Source organism: Camelus dromedarius, chromosome 12, assembly GCF_036321535.1.
Source record: "Camelus dromedarius isolate mCamDro1 chromosome 12, mCamDro1.pat, whole genome shotgun sequence".
NCBI classification, from domain to species: Eukaryota; Metazoa; Chordata; class Mammalia; order Artiodactyla; family Camelidae; genus Camelus; species Camelus dromedarius.
Genome location: NC_087447.1, coordinates 48,982,860 through 48,996,154, shown reverse-complemented (window position 1 = coordinate 48,996,154; position 13,295 = coordinate 48,982,860). Strand labels below are relative to the sequence as shown.

Sequence of the window (13,295 nt, the reverse complement as noted above, 5' to 3'; positions counted from 1 at the left end):
GCATTTCTGAGCAATATGAAATTGTAAAAGCTAAGATAATACACATATAATTAAAAAAATGAGGTTTATTCACTTAGCCAAAAAAAGCTGAACCTGAAAACTTTCCTTATTCCCATAAGCCATATGTAACTGCTTCAGACCAGAACAGCAGAGATGTAGGCCACAGAGGGCCAGAGAAGCTGGGCTAGGCAAGCCAGATCTTTGGGCCAACTGGCAACAGAAGTAACTGGACTATCTCAGTTCCAGTATCCTACAATTTATGCAGTTATCTTGTGATCTAGAGGAAAGGTCAAGATACATGGTCTACAAAGAAATTTAAGGCAGAGTAATATGCTCCTCATGGGGGGAGGGGGGAGTGTAGCATGGCATTATGAATATAAGATGGGCTTTGGAGTAAAAATCTGGGTTCTAGTGGTTCTCTCACTTATTTACCAGCTGTATGATCTTGGGCAAATGAACCATCATATGTTCACCTACAAAACAGGGATAATGCTACTTTGCAGATACTGTTTTAAGAAGTTAACGAGGTAATAATATAAAGTACTTACTGTAGTATCTTGCTATATACTTATAGTATAACAAGAGTTCCCTATCCTAACCTTTCTTTAATTTCTTTTCATTGCCTAAGGTTTTAATAAAATTTAAATAACAAAATGTATATCAAAGCAATTCCAGGCTACTAATACTTTTAATTATACTCATAAAAAAATAAAGTCTTTTTATTGACAGTCAACTCAAGGTTAAAAAACAAAAACAACAATAACAATAAACAACAATAAAGATTCAGTCTTATCTTTTCCAATTTCTACAGGATGATTCCAATAAACCCTAACTAGTCTTTAACATGCTGAGTCTAACTCAAGAGGTTATGAACATGCAATGAACACCATATACAATGTTATTCAGGAGGAAATTGAAATAATGTACTCCCAACTCTGCCCAAGTCATACAAGAAAACAAGAGAAAGGAGGCTAATCCATAGATAGGGAGAAAGCAAACCTGAAGTCTATGCTGATTGCCCACATATAAGATCAATGCCTTTTGATGATCTTAGACGAGACACTCTTATTCAAGAATATGACCACAGGCTACACAAAGAGGCATTCATTTTTAGAGGATAGACAAGCAGAGTGGCACAAAAGAGAACAGGTTTTAGCATCACATTAATTATCATCATTTACTGAACTGTTATGTGTCAGGTGCTAAGCAAAAGCCACTGTACATAATCTACTTTTAAAAAACTAAGGTTTAAGAGTTAGGTAAATGTGTTCAAATTTATGGAGCCAAGGCCTTGGAGCTGGAATTCAAATCTACGTTTATCTCAGTGGTTCTCAACCAAAGATGATTTTGCCTCTCAGGGAACATGTGGCAATGTCTAGGACACTCTTGATTGTCACAACTGAGGGGATAAGGTGTGTGCTACTGGCATCTAGTGGGCAGAGGCCAGGAATTGCTACTAAACACCCTAAATGCACAGGATAGCCTCCAATAATGTATACATACACAGATACTACTATTTTATAAAAATCTAAATTTTAAATTTCCTGTTTTATATATTTTAGTGTTATTTTATTTAGTGCTTAGTAGTATTTACATACTATGTTCTCTGGCTTTTCTAGTGTTTTGGAATGTACCCTCTGCCTCCTAGTGTTTATTGATGCTCTCAAAGTTTTGACAATGAACATGTGTTGCTGGCAAAACAATCTTTTCATTGCAATGTTGAGTCGCTGCTAACACAGCATCAACTTAATGCTGAAAATTTACAAAACTGAAAAAACCCATATATTCATTTAAATCTTCACATTAATAGTGTTATCTCTATACTGGGTTCTGCAGATGCTATTTTTTGACCCTTTTGGTGATTATTTGTAAGGATTTGAGAACTTGGTCTCTGGGAAGGAGATTTTATACTCAGGGAAAATGGCTCAGAGAGTGTCAGAAAGTAGCATGGAAACTTGAATAGGAAATAACAACAGCTGCTGTTTACTGAACTCTTCTATGGCCTAGGCATTAAGTTTATAGAGCTTATCTTATCTAATCCTTAAGGGTTTTGTTTGTATCTATCATTATCATTTTATAGACACAAAACTTAACACTCATGGTTATTTCCTAAAGTCACTGTTTGAATACTGAAGAGCTTAGATTTTTAAGCAAACCTTTGGAACTTCAGATACTAGCATTTCTCAACCTCAGCACTACTGACATTTTGGGGCAGATAATTCTTTGTTAAGGGGAGCTGGTCAGAGTCTGAGTAGAAGGCTTATTCATGAATATTTTATTGGGGAGCACGAGTTAAGGGTGGAATAGCATAACAAGGAGAGACAACAAGCCAGTAAAAGTGGCTGGCCTAATAGTTGGCTACAGAGAACAATATGAGAAATAGTATGAAATGCATCTCAAGGCTATCAGTTTTCCAAATTGGTTATTCAGATTACACTCCCACCCTCCAACCCAATGTAGCAGAATGACAGTTGCTCTCAACCTTGTGAGCACTGTGTTTCTATTTTAGCCATTTCAGTGCATACATACTGCCACTACATTATGACTTCAATTTGCATTTCTCTGATGACTGAACATGTAGAGCAGCTTTTCATATGTTTACTGACTATCTGGAAATTCTCTTTTATGAAGTGCCTATTCACATTGTTGCCCATTTTTCTTTTAAATATTTGGGTTTTTCCTAGTAATTTTAGGAATTATTTATATTTTTTGGATATGAGGCAATTTTCAAGGAAAAAATATACATACAAGATACACACTTTTTTTTCCCCTCTCACAGTAACTTGCTACTCTCTTGGTAGTGTCTTTTGAACACTAGAAGTTCTAGGTTTTAATGTAGTTTAATTTAACATTAGTGCTTTTTATATCCTATTTAAGAAATTCTCCCATGTTATCTTTTAGAAGCTTATTATTTGACCTTTCACATTTAGATGTATAATTCACTTAGAATTGATTTTTTTAAAAAATCAACCACGTTAAGGAATAATCTACATATGATAAAATGAACACATATGGAATGCATAGCTCTATGAATTGTGACAAATGTGTATATCCATATAACCATATCCCTAATCAAGATTTAGAACATTTTACCACCCAAGAAAGTCCCTTCAAGCCCACTAGCCATCTATCTCCTACCCTACACAGCCCTTGGCAACCTTTAATCTGGTAACTATGACTACAGGTTAGTTTTGCATGTTATAAAATCACATAGTATATAATCCTTTACATCAGGATTCATTCACTCAGCATATTTTTGATATTCATCCATGTTACTGAGTTTATTATTATATTCCTTTTATGGATGAGCTATATTCCATTGTATGAATATATCACAGTTTGTTTATCCACTTAAGTGTTGTACATTTGGGTTGTATTTAATTTGGGTTGTATTTAGTTTGGGGCTGTTATGAATAAAGCTGCTATGAACAAAGCTGCTATGAACATTCATGTCTTTTTGTGGACAGATGTTTTTCTTAGGCTTGGCTAAACAGCTACAAGTGGTTTGCTGGGTCAAGTAGTAAGTATATGTTTAAATTTATAAACAGCCAAATGTTTCCCATGGAGGTTATACCATTTTATACAGTCAGCCCTCCATATACATGGATTCCATGGATTGAACCAACCAGCAGATCAAAAATCCAGAATCAATCCACCTTTGGTGGAACCCGTGGATGCCACAGATATAAATGCCAACTCTACTAAGTCACTTAATATAAGGGACTTGAGCATCCACAGACTTTGGTATCTGCAGGGTTTCTGGAACCATTCCTCTGTGGATGCTGAGGGAGGACTGCACTCCCACTAACAATGCATGAGAGTTCCAGCTTAGTCACATTTGCACATTAATTCGCACATGAGGAATTCTTAGCCTTTTAATTTTAGCTGTTCTAGAGGACGTAAAAGGACATCATATTGTAATTTTAATAAGTTATCTCCCTGCTGGCTAATTATGTTGAGCATCTTTCCATATGTTTAGTAGCATTATCTTCTTTTATGAAGTGTCTGTTCAATCAAACCTTTTACCCAATTTTTTTAACCTTATTATTAAGGGCAACAGTTCTTTATAAATTCTGGATACAAGTCCACTGTTAGATATACATTTTGAGAATATCTTCTCCCAGTCTTTGCTTTGCCTTTATTTCCTAAATGAGTCGGAGTTTTTAACTTAGTAAAATCCAATATATCAATTTTTTCTTCTGTGATTAGGGTTTCTTGTGTTCCTATCTAGTAAATCTTTGCCTACCCCAAGGTCAAAATTTTTTTCTTCTACCTTTTCTTCTGCATAGTTTTAGCTTTTATGTTTAGTCTATGATCTATTTTGAATTAATGTTTGTATATTGTGTAAAGTAGAGATCAAAATTCACCTTTACTTATTCATAGGATATTCAGTTTTTTCCAGCACAATTATTGAAAAGACAGTTCTTTTGCCATTGAATTACTTTTGTGTCTTTGTGAACATCACTTGACTATATATGCGAGGGTCCATTCCAAGACTATATTCTAGTCTATTGATCTATGTCTTTTCATTATGCCAATATCATACTGTCTTGATGACTATCATTTTTAAATCTGGTAGTAAAGTCCTCCAATTATAACAGTCATTATTCTCAGACAACATAATCCTCCATGTAGGAAATCCACTAGAACCTACAAAAAAGTTACTAAAACTACTAAGTGAGTTTTGGATGGTTGCAGGATAGACTATCAAAATATAAAATCAACTGGATTTTTATATACTTATAGGAATTATAATACCATTTACAGTTAACATCAAAAATGTGAAATACATAAGATAAATCTGACAAGATTTGGAAACTAGAATCCACAAAACACTGCTAAGAAAAACTAAAGAAGACCTAAGAAAATAGAAGGATACCATGTTGACAGGTCTGAAGACTCAATATTATTGAGATGTCAGTTCTCTCCAAATTGATCTATAGATTCAATGCAATCCCAGTCAAAATCCCAGCAAGTTTTTTTGTAGAAACTAGCAAGTTAATAACTAAACTCAGATGGATATACAGAGAACCAGGAAGTCAAAATAACTTTGAAAAAGAACAAAGTTGGCGGATTAACACTAACAGATTTCAAAACTTATAAAGTTACAATAATCAAAACAGCAGGGTACTGGTGTGAAAATAAATAGATCAATGGTACAGATAGAATATAGAGTTTTGAAATAAACAAAAAACCAAATAAATGGATAACTAATTTTTGACAAAGTTGCAAAGATAATCCAATGAAGAAAGGATAGTCTTTTCAACAAATGATGCTGGAATAACTGGGACATCAATTTGCACACCGTATATAAAAATTAACTCAGAATAGATCATAGACCTAAATGTAAAGCCAAAAACTATAAAACTTTTGGAAGAAAACATAGGAGAAAATCTTTGTGACCTTGGGCTAGGCAAAGAATTCTTGGATATAACACCAAAAGCACAATCCATAAGAGAAAAAAGGTATAAACTGTACTTTTTGAAAGTTAAGAATGTCTGCTCTTCAGAAGACTCTAAGAGAATGAAGAGACTGACACACAGGAAGAAAAATGTTTGCAAAGCATATTCCTGATAAAAGACTTGTATCCAGAACATACAAAGATCTTTCAAAATTCAACAGCAAGAAAATATACATGACCCACTTTTTTAAAGGCAAAAGATTTGAAAAGACATTAAACCAAAGAAAATATACGAAAGGCAAATAAACACACAAAAAGATGCTCAACATCATTACTCACTAGGGAAACACAAACTAAAACCACAATGAGATACCACCACACACCAATCAGAATTGCTAAAATTAACGACTGACCATATCAAATGCTGGCAAACATTGAAAGAAACCAGAACTTTCATATGCTACTGGTAGGAGTTAAAACAGTAAAACTACTTAGGAAAAGTTTGGCAGTTTCTTAAAAAATGAAACACAACTACCTTATGATCCAGCCATCTCATGCCTAAGTATTTATCTAAGAGAAAAAAATATATATGCTATACAAAGACTTGTACATGAATGTTCATAGCAGCTTTATTTGTAATATAAATGGGAACAACCCAAATATCTATCAAAAGGCAAATAAATAAACAAATTGTGACATATGCATACAATGAAATACTACTCTGCAATAAAAAAGAATAAACTATTGATACATGCAACTAAGTGAATGAATCTCAAAATAATTACACTGAGTGAAAAAGCCAAACAGAAAAGCACAAGCAACAAAAGAAAAAACAGATAAACTGGACTTCATCAAAATTAAAAACTTCTGTGCAAAGGACACTATCTAAAAAGTGAAAAGCCAACCTACAGAATGAGAGAAAATATTTGCAAATCCCATATCTGATAAAGATTTAATATTCAGCATACATAAAGAACTCTTACAACTCAACAACAAAAAGACAAACAACCCAATTCAAAATTGAGCAAAAGACTTAAATAAGACATTTCTCAAAGAAGAGACACAAACGGTCAATAAGCACATGAAAAGACACTCAACATCATCATTCATTAGGGAAATACAAATCAAAACCTAATGAGATACCCACTAAAATGATTATTTTTACAAATCAGAACATAACAAGTGCTAACAAGAGCATGGAGAAATTGGAGCCCTCATAACATTGCTGGTAGGAATGTAAGATAGTGCTGTAGAAAACACGTTGTCTCAAAAAATTAAATATACAATTATTCCTATGACCCAGCAATGCCACTCCTAGTGATATACACCAAAGAAATGAAAACAGGGAGTCAAACAGTTATTTATATGCCAATGTTTACTGCAGCATTATTCACAATAGCCAAAAAGTGGGACAACCCAAGTGTCTATCAGGAGATGAAAGGATAAACAAAGCGTGATATACACACTTAATAAAATATCCAGCCATAAAAAGGAATGAAGTATTAAAACATGCTACAATGTGGATAAACCTTGAAAACATTATGCTGAGTGAAATAAGCCAAATACAAAAGGATAAATATTGTATGATTCCACTTACATATCTAGAATAGGCAAATCTGTAGAAGGAAGAAGTAGGTTAGAGGTTATTAGGAGCTGGGGGGATGGCAGAATGGGGAGATATTGATTAATGGGTACAGAGTTTCTATTTGGAGTGATGAAAAAATTTTGGAAAAAGAAAGTAATGATTGCACAACACTGTGAATGTACTTAAGACTACTCAATTGTACACTTCAAATGGTTAAAACGGCAAATGTTATATTATGTATATTTTATAGCACTTAAATAATTGAAGTGTTATATATCCTATTACATACATATCATGAACTTCCAGATAGCTTTCTTTTAGATACTACAGTAAACAAGTTGTATGACAGGTTCACTCAAGGCAAAGGCAATATTTTAGCAGGAGATTTCAACTTCTTCTGGTTAGAATCAGGTAGTTGAATTTTCTCCTAACAGCTAAGCACAGAGGCAAACAGAATTCCTAGCCATAGGGCAATGCTCCATCGAAGGAACAGGCTATTGAACTCACTAGATTCTAAAATTCTGTTCATGCAAGGGCAGCAATGCCTGTACAATATTTGAAGCTAATCCACATGTCTTGAATAATACTCATTTCATCATGAAAAATTACTTATCTTCATAATTGTAAAATCTAAGTGATAGGTATACAGGGGTGCATTTTATTGTTCTCTCCACTTTTATGTTTGTTTAAATGTTATGAAAATTAAAAATTTAGAAATCATTTATAACATCCATTATGCTAGTTAACAAACCTCAGGTTCTGGGTGATTATAGAGCTAACTAAAGGGCTTTTAGGAGCCTCTGCAGAGAAAAGTTCAGATTACAGTCTTTCAAATGCCATGTAACTATTCCACTATTCCCCTTCAGTGCTTCAAATGTTAACTAGCCATCCTTAGAGTTTAGATTAAAATACATATACATATCAGACTGTTTCAAATGAAATATTTTAATATACATTTCATAACACACAAAACACACTTCTATCATGGATTTTTAACACAAATTGCTTGTGTCCAATTACTTGTTTTCAAATCTTTCCCTAAACACTATGAGCTTCTTTCAGTCTGGAACCATGTCCTATTCATCCTTCATTTCTTCTCTCCTACTTGAGTTCTAGACACAGGGCCTGTGTTCAATAAGTTCAGTTCCACAAATATTTACAAAGCACTAGAGTCTACATGTGAGGCACTCCTTTCAGTGCTAAGGATACAACCCTGACCAAAAATGACAAAGCTCTTTGCATGGGGCTTATGTTCTAGCAGAATGTGGTTGAAATGAATGACGTCACTGGACTAATTAATTTTTAAAAGGTCCTTCCAACAAATATTCTCTGCAGTATAAACTATACCTATTTTGGTCACTGTACCAGTCCCCCTGCTTTGGGGAGCTTCTCTCAATTCCACAATAAAAGATAACAGACCTGGCAATGCCATGAACACAGAGCTAGTAGGAAAAGTCCTGCCAAATGGTACTTTAAAGATTAGGAGTTCACCAATCTGTAATTTTCTCATTTTCTTATCTAAGTAAGAAATGATCCACCACCCAATGATAGTAGACTACAGAAATTATTTGTGAGAGCTGTAGGACCTTCTAGCCTCGTGGTGTTTCATTAATCTTCCCCCCAAGACACAATAACAGATTTTTTTCCTATAAAATAAGATGATTATATATAAAAACATATAGTAAATTATATGAGTTATATATATTTAACTCATTTTCTAATTATTTCTGGGCCAAAGGTTCTCAAACTGGGACCCAAGACTCCTAAGAGGATTCACAAAGGTAATAATGGGAATCTTTAAGTTAATTTCCAATATATATATTTTGTTTGTTTGTAGACTTGGTCTTTTTTTTTAATTGAAGTTTAGTCAGTTTTACAGTGATGTTTCAATTTCTGGTGTACAGCATAATGTTTCAGTCATACATATTTTTGTTTTCATATTCTTTTTCATTATAGGTTACCACAAGATATTCAATATAGATCCCTGTGCTATACCAAAGAAACTTGTTGTTTATCTATTTTATATATAGTAGTTAGTTTTATCTGCAAATCTCAAACTCCCAATTTATCCCTTCCCACCACCTTTCCCCGCGGTAACCATATTTGTTTTCTATGTCTGTGATTCTGTTTCTATTTCGTAAATAAGTTCATTTCTGTCTTTTTTTTTTTTTTAGATTCCACATATGAGTGGTATCATATGGTATTTTTCTTTCTCTGGCTTACTTCACTTAGAATGACAATCTCCTAACAATCTAACAAATCATACACTTATAGTCCATAAGGTTGTAACCACTAAATATCACCATCTCAATAAATAGGCTGAATACACTTTTGTTGCTTATCTAGGGATTATTCTTTAACAGAAGACATCAAAAGTATTTTAAATTGTTAAGGGGGTTGTGAAAGGAGTATAATACAAGATAATAAAGTTGTAGACCACTACTTCAGAAACACTGCTTCAGAACATGATGAACTTGTTAGATATTCAAATTAGTGTCAGAATATTTCAATTTACTTCGGTATCTACAGCGATCAATGCTTTATATCTCCTATCTCGTTCACAGACTCTCATTTGATACTAATAGTTAACCACTACTATGGGGTCTAAATGGTGAGTATTGCTGATGCTGCACACAAAAAGAAAGTGTTCAGGATAAGTAAGGACTACCTGAAGCTTCCATCTCACAGCATCCAGAAATCATAGCAAATGAACTCTTGCAAACAAGGCTAAAGCCACGACTTCGACTTGAGCAATCACTTAAATAGCACCAGAGCAACTATTTGCTCTTATGACTTATACCTAATTTTAAAGAAATCACATTGACAATACTATGCTCCCTTCACTTTAAATTCTTAAACACCTTCCAATTTAAATGTTATGTTTAGAATTAAATATATATAAATATACATGCCAACATAACATTTTACAAATTTTCTCCTTTATGTAAAATGTTTAAAATTACTTCAATATAGGTTTTTAATTATTACATGTGTTATAAAAAATGCACATAAAATTAATTATAAGCATTTAAGTTTAAACATAAATTGAACCAGCAGATATTGTCTAAGTCATATGTTGTCAAGCTAAAAGGCTACATGAAGGGGAGGGCACTCACTTATTAGAAGTGTAAAGAGCTCTAAGTGATGGACTATGAAAAGTCAAAGACAGGTCTTCACTATTCAAATTGCAAGAAAACTGGGAATTCATTTATGGTTCATACCACTAACTTTCCAGCTTCCAATCATAACTTTTTGACAGTAAGCCATTTCTTACTCAAATGAAGAAATTTTTAAAATGGCAGCAATGGAGAGGGGTTACTTTGTGCTAGACTTTTTAGAATTTCAAATTTTAAAGAATAATAATTCTTACAGATTTAATGCAATCCCTATCAAATTACCCAGGACATATTTCACAGAACTAGAACAAATCATAATAAAATTTATATGGAACCATCAAAGACCTAGAATTGCCAAAGCATTACTGAAGAGAAAGAAAGAGGCTGGAGGAATAACTCTCCCAGACTTCAGAAAATACTATAGAGCTACAGTCATCAAGACAGCATGGTATTGGTACCAAAACAGACATATAGACCAATGGAACAGAATAGAGAGCCCAGAAATGAACCCACAAACTTTTGGTCAACTCATCTTCGACAAAGGAGGCAAGAATATACAATGGAATAAAGACAGTCTCTTCAGCAAATGGTGTTGGGAAAACTGGACAGCAGCATGTAGCTAGAACAATGAAGCTAGAACAATGAAGCTAGAACACTCCCTTACACCATATACAAAAATCAACTCAAAATGGATTAAAGACTTAAACATAAGACAAGATACAATAAACCTCCTAGAGGAAAACATAGCCAAAACATTCTCTGACATACATTTCAAAAATTTTCTCCTAGAAGAAATAAAAGCAAGAATAAACAAATGGGACCTAATGAAACTTACAAGCTTCTGCACAGCAAAGGAAACCAGAAGTAAAACAAGAAGAAAATCTACGGAATGGGAGAAAATTTTTGCAAGTGAAACCGACAAAGGCTTGATCTCCAGAATATACAAGCAGCTCATACGACTCAATAAGAAAAAAATAAACAACCCAATCCAAAAATGGGCAGAAGACCTAAACAAGCAATTCTCCAAGGAAGACATACAAATGATCAAAAAGCACATGAAAAAATGCTCAATATCACTAATTATCAGAGAAATGCAAATCAAAACTACAATGAGGTATCACCTCACACCAGTCAGAATGGCCGTCATTCAAAAATCCACAAATGACAAATGCTGGAGAGGCTGTGGAGAAAGGGGAACCCTCCTACACTGCTGGTGGGAATGCAGTTTGGTGCAGCCACTATGGAAAACAGTGTGGAGATTCCTCAAAAGACTAGGAATAGACTTAACCATACGACCCATGAATCCCACTCCTGGGCTTGTATCCATAAGGAACCCTACTTCAGGATGACACCTGCACCCCAATGTTCATAGCAGCATTATTTACAATAGCCAAGACATGGAAACAGCCTAAATGTCCATCAACAGATGACTGGACAAAGGAGATGTGGTATATTTATACAATGGAATACAATTCAGCCATAAAAATGACAATGCCAATTGCAGTAACATGGATGTCCCTGGAGAATGTCATTCTAAGTGTAGTAAGCCAGAGAGAGAAAGAAAAAATACCATGAGATCGCTCATATGTGGAATATAAATAAATAAATAAATAAATAAATAAATAAATAAATAAATAAATAAATAAATAAATAAAATGAACATAAATACAAAACAGAAACAGACTCATAGATATAGAATACAAACTTGTGGTTGCCAAGGGGGTGAGGGGTGGGAAGGGACAGACTGGGATTTCAAAATTGTAGAATGGATAAACAAGATTACACTGTATAGCACAGGGAAATATACACAAAATGTTATGATAACTCAGAGAGAAAAAAATGTGACAATGAGTGTGTATATGTCCATGAATAACTGAAAAATTGTGCTGAACACTGGAATTTGACACAACATTGTAAAATGATTATAAATCAATAAAAAATCTTAAAAAAAAAAGAATAATAATTTTTATATATGGATTACCATGTGCCAGGCACTATTTTACAGTAACCCTATAAGCTGGGTACTATGGTGTCCATTTTACAGACCAGGAAACTAAGACATGGAGAGATGAACTAACTTGCCCAAATTCACATGTAGAGCCAGGATCTGAACTCAGACAGTTGGCTCCTAAGCACTATAACGCCCTGTCTCTCAGGTTAGGGCAAAATAGCCACACCATCTGTATTGTGATTTATCAAGCATCTGCAGTTTTGTTTTAAAGTCTGAGATAAACAAAAAAGTTGCCTCTCAGATGTAAGCAGCACATGAGGCTTTAAACTCTCATTTGAATTCCAGAAGAATACAACCAAGCTTGCAATTTTACTGAAAGTAGATTACGTGTGAATTTTTACACAAATTTGAATAGAGATAGGACACTTTAAAAATTATTTTATGGAATCTTTTTTTAAACATCACATTTTTAAATGTTACTTCTGATTCTTAAATGGTTAGGCTTTAAGGAAGATATCGGCATGCATGTGATATATTACAAAGATATTTTCTGTTATTCTATACAGCCATCAAAACTGCTGGCTTGGATATTGATATGGAAAGCTTCATCTGATATGCTAAATAAAAAGGTTAGTAAAAATGGCATGTATAGTGTGACCCTAAATATACTGTGTAAAAAGTCAAGCTTAAATTTATGATAGATATATTTTTCCTCCCAGTTTTATCAAGATACAATTGACATACAGCACTGTACAAGTTTAAGGGGTACAGCATGATGATATGACTTACATACATCATGAAATGATTATCATAATAAGCTTAGTGAACATTCATCATCTCATACAGACACAAAACTAAATAGAAAAAATTTTTAACTCTTAGGATTTACTCTTAACAACTTTCATGTACAACATACAGCAGTGTTAACTGTATTTAAAATGTTGTACACTGCATCCCTAGTACTTATTTATAACTTGGAAGTTTGTACTTTTTGACTGTCTTCACTCAATTCCCTCTCCCCGCACCTTCTAACTCGTAACCACAAATCTGATCTTTTTTTTCTATGAGTGAGTTTGTTTCTGAAGTATAACTGACCTACAACACTATGTTATTTCCTGTTAACAATGCAGTAATTGAATATTTCTATACTCAACATGATCACCATGATAAGTCTAGTTACAATCTGCCACCTTACAAAGATATTACATAGCTATTGACTATAGTCCCCACACTGTACATTTC

The 13,295-nt window shown here is 33.7% G+C and overlaps 1 protein-coding gene across 2 annotated transcripts in view; it reads right to left on the bottom strand.

The window, feature by feature from the left end:
- RNF169 (ring finger protein 169) overlaps positions 1-13,295 on the bottom strand; it is an 82,284-nt gene that overhangs the window by 35,828 nt on the left and 33,161 nt on the right. The gene's annotated exons all lie outside the window — the stretch shown is intronic.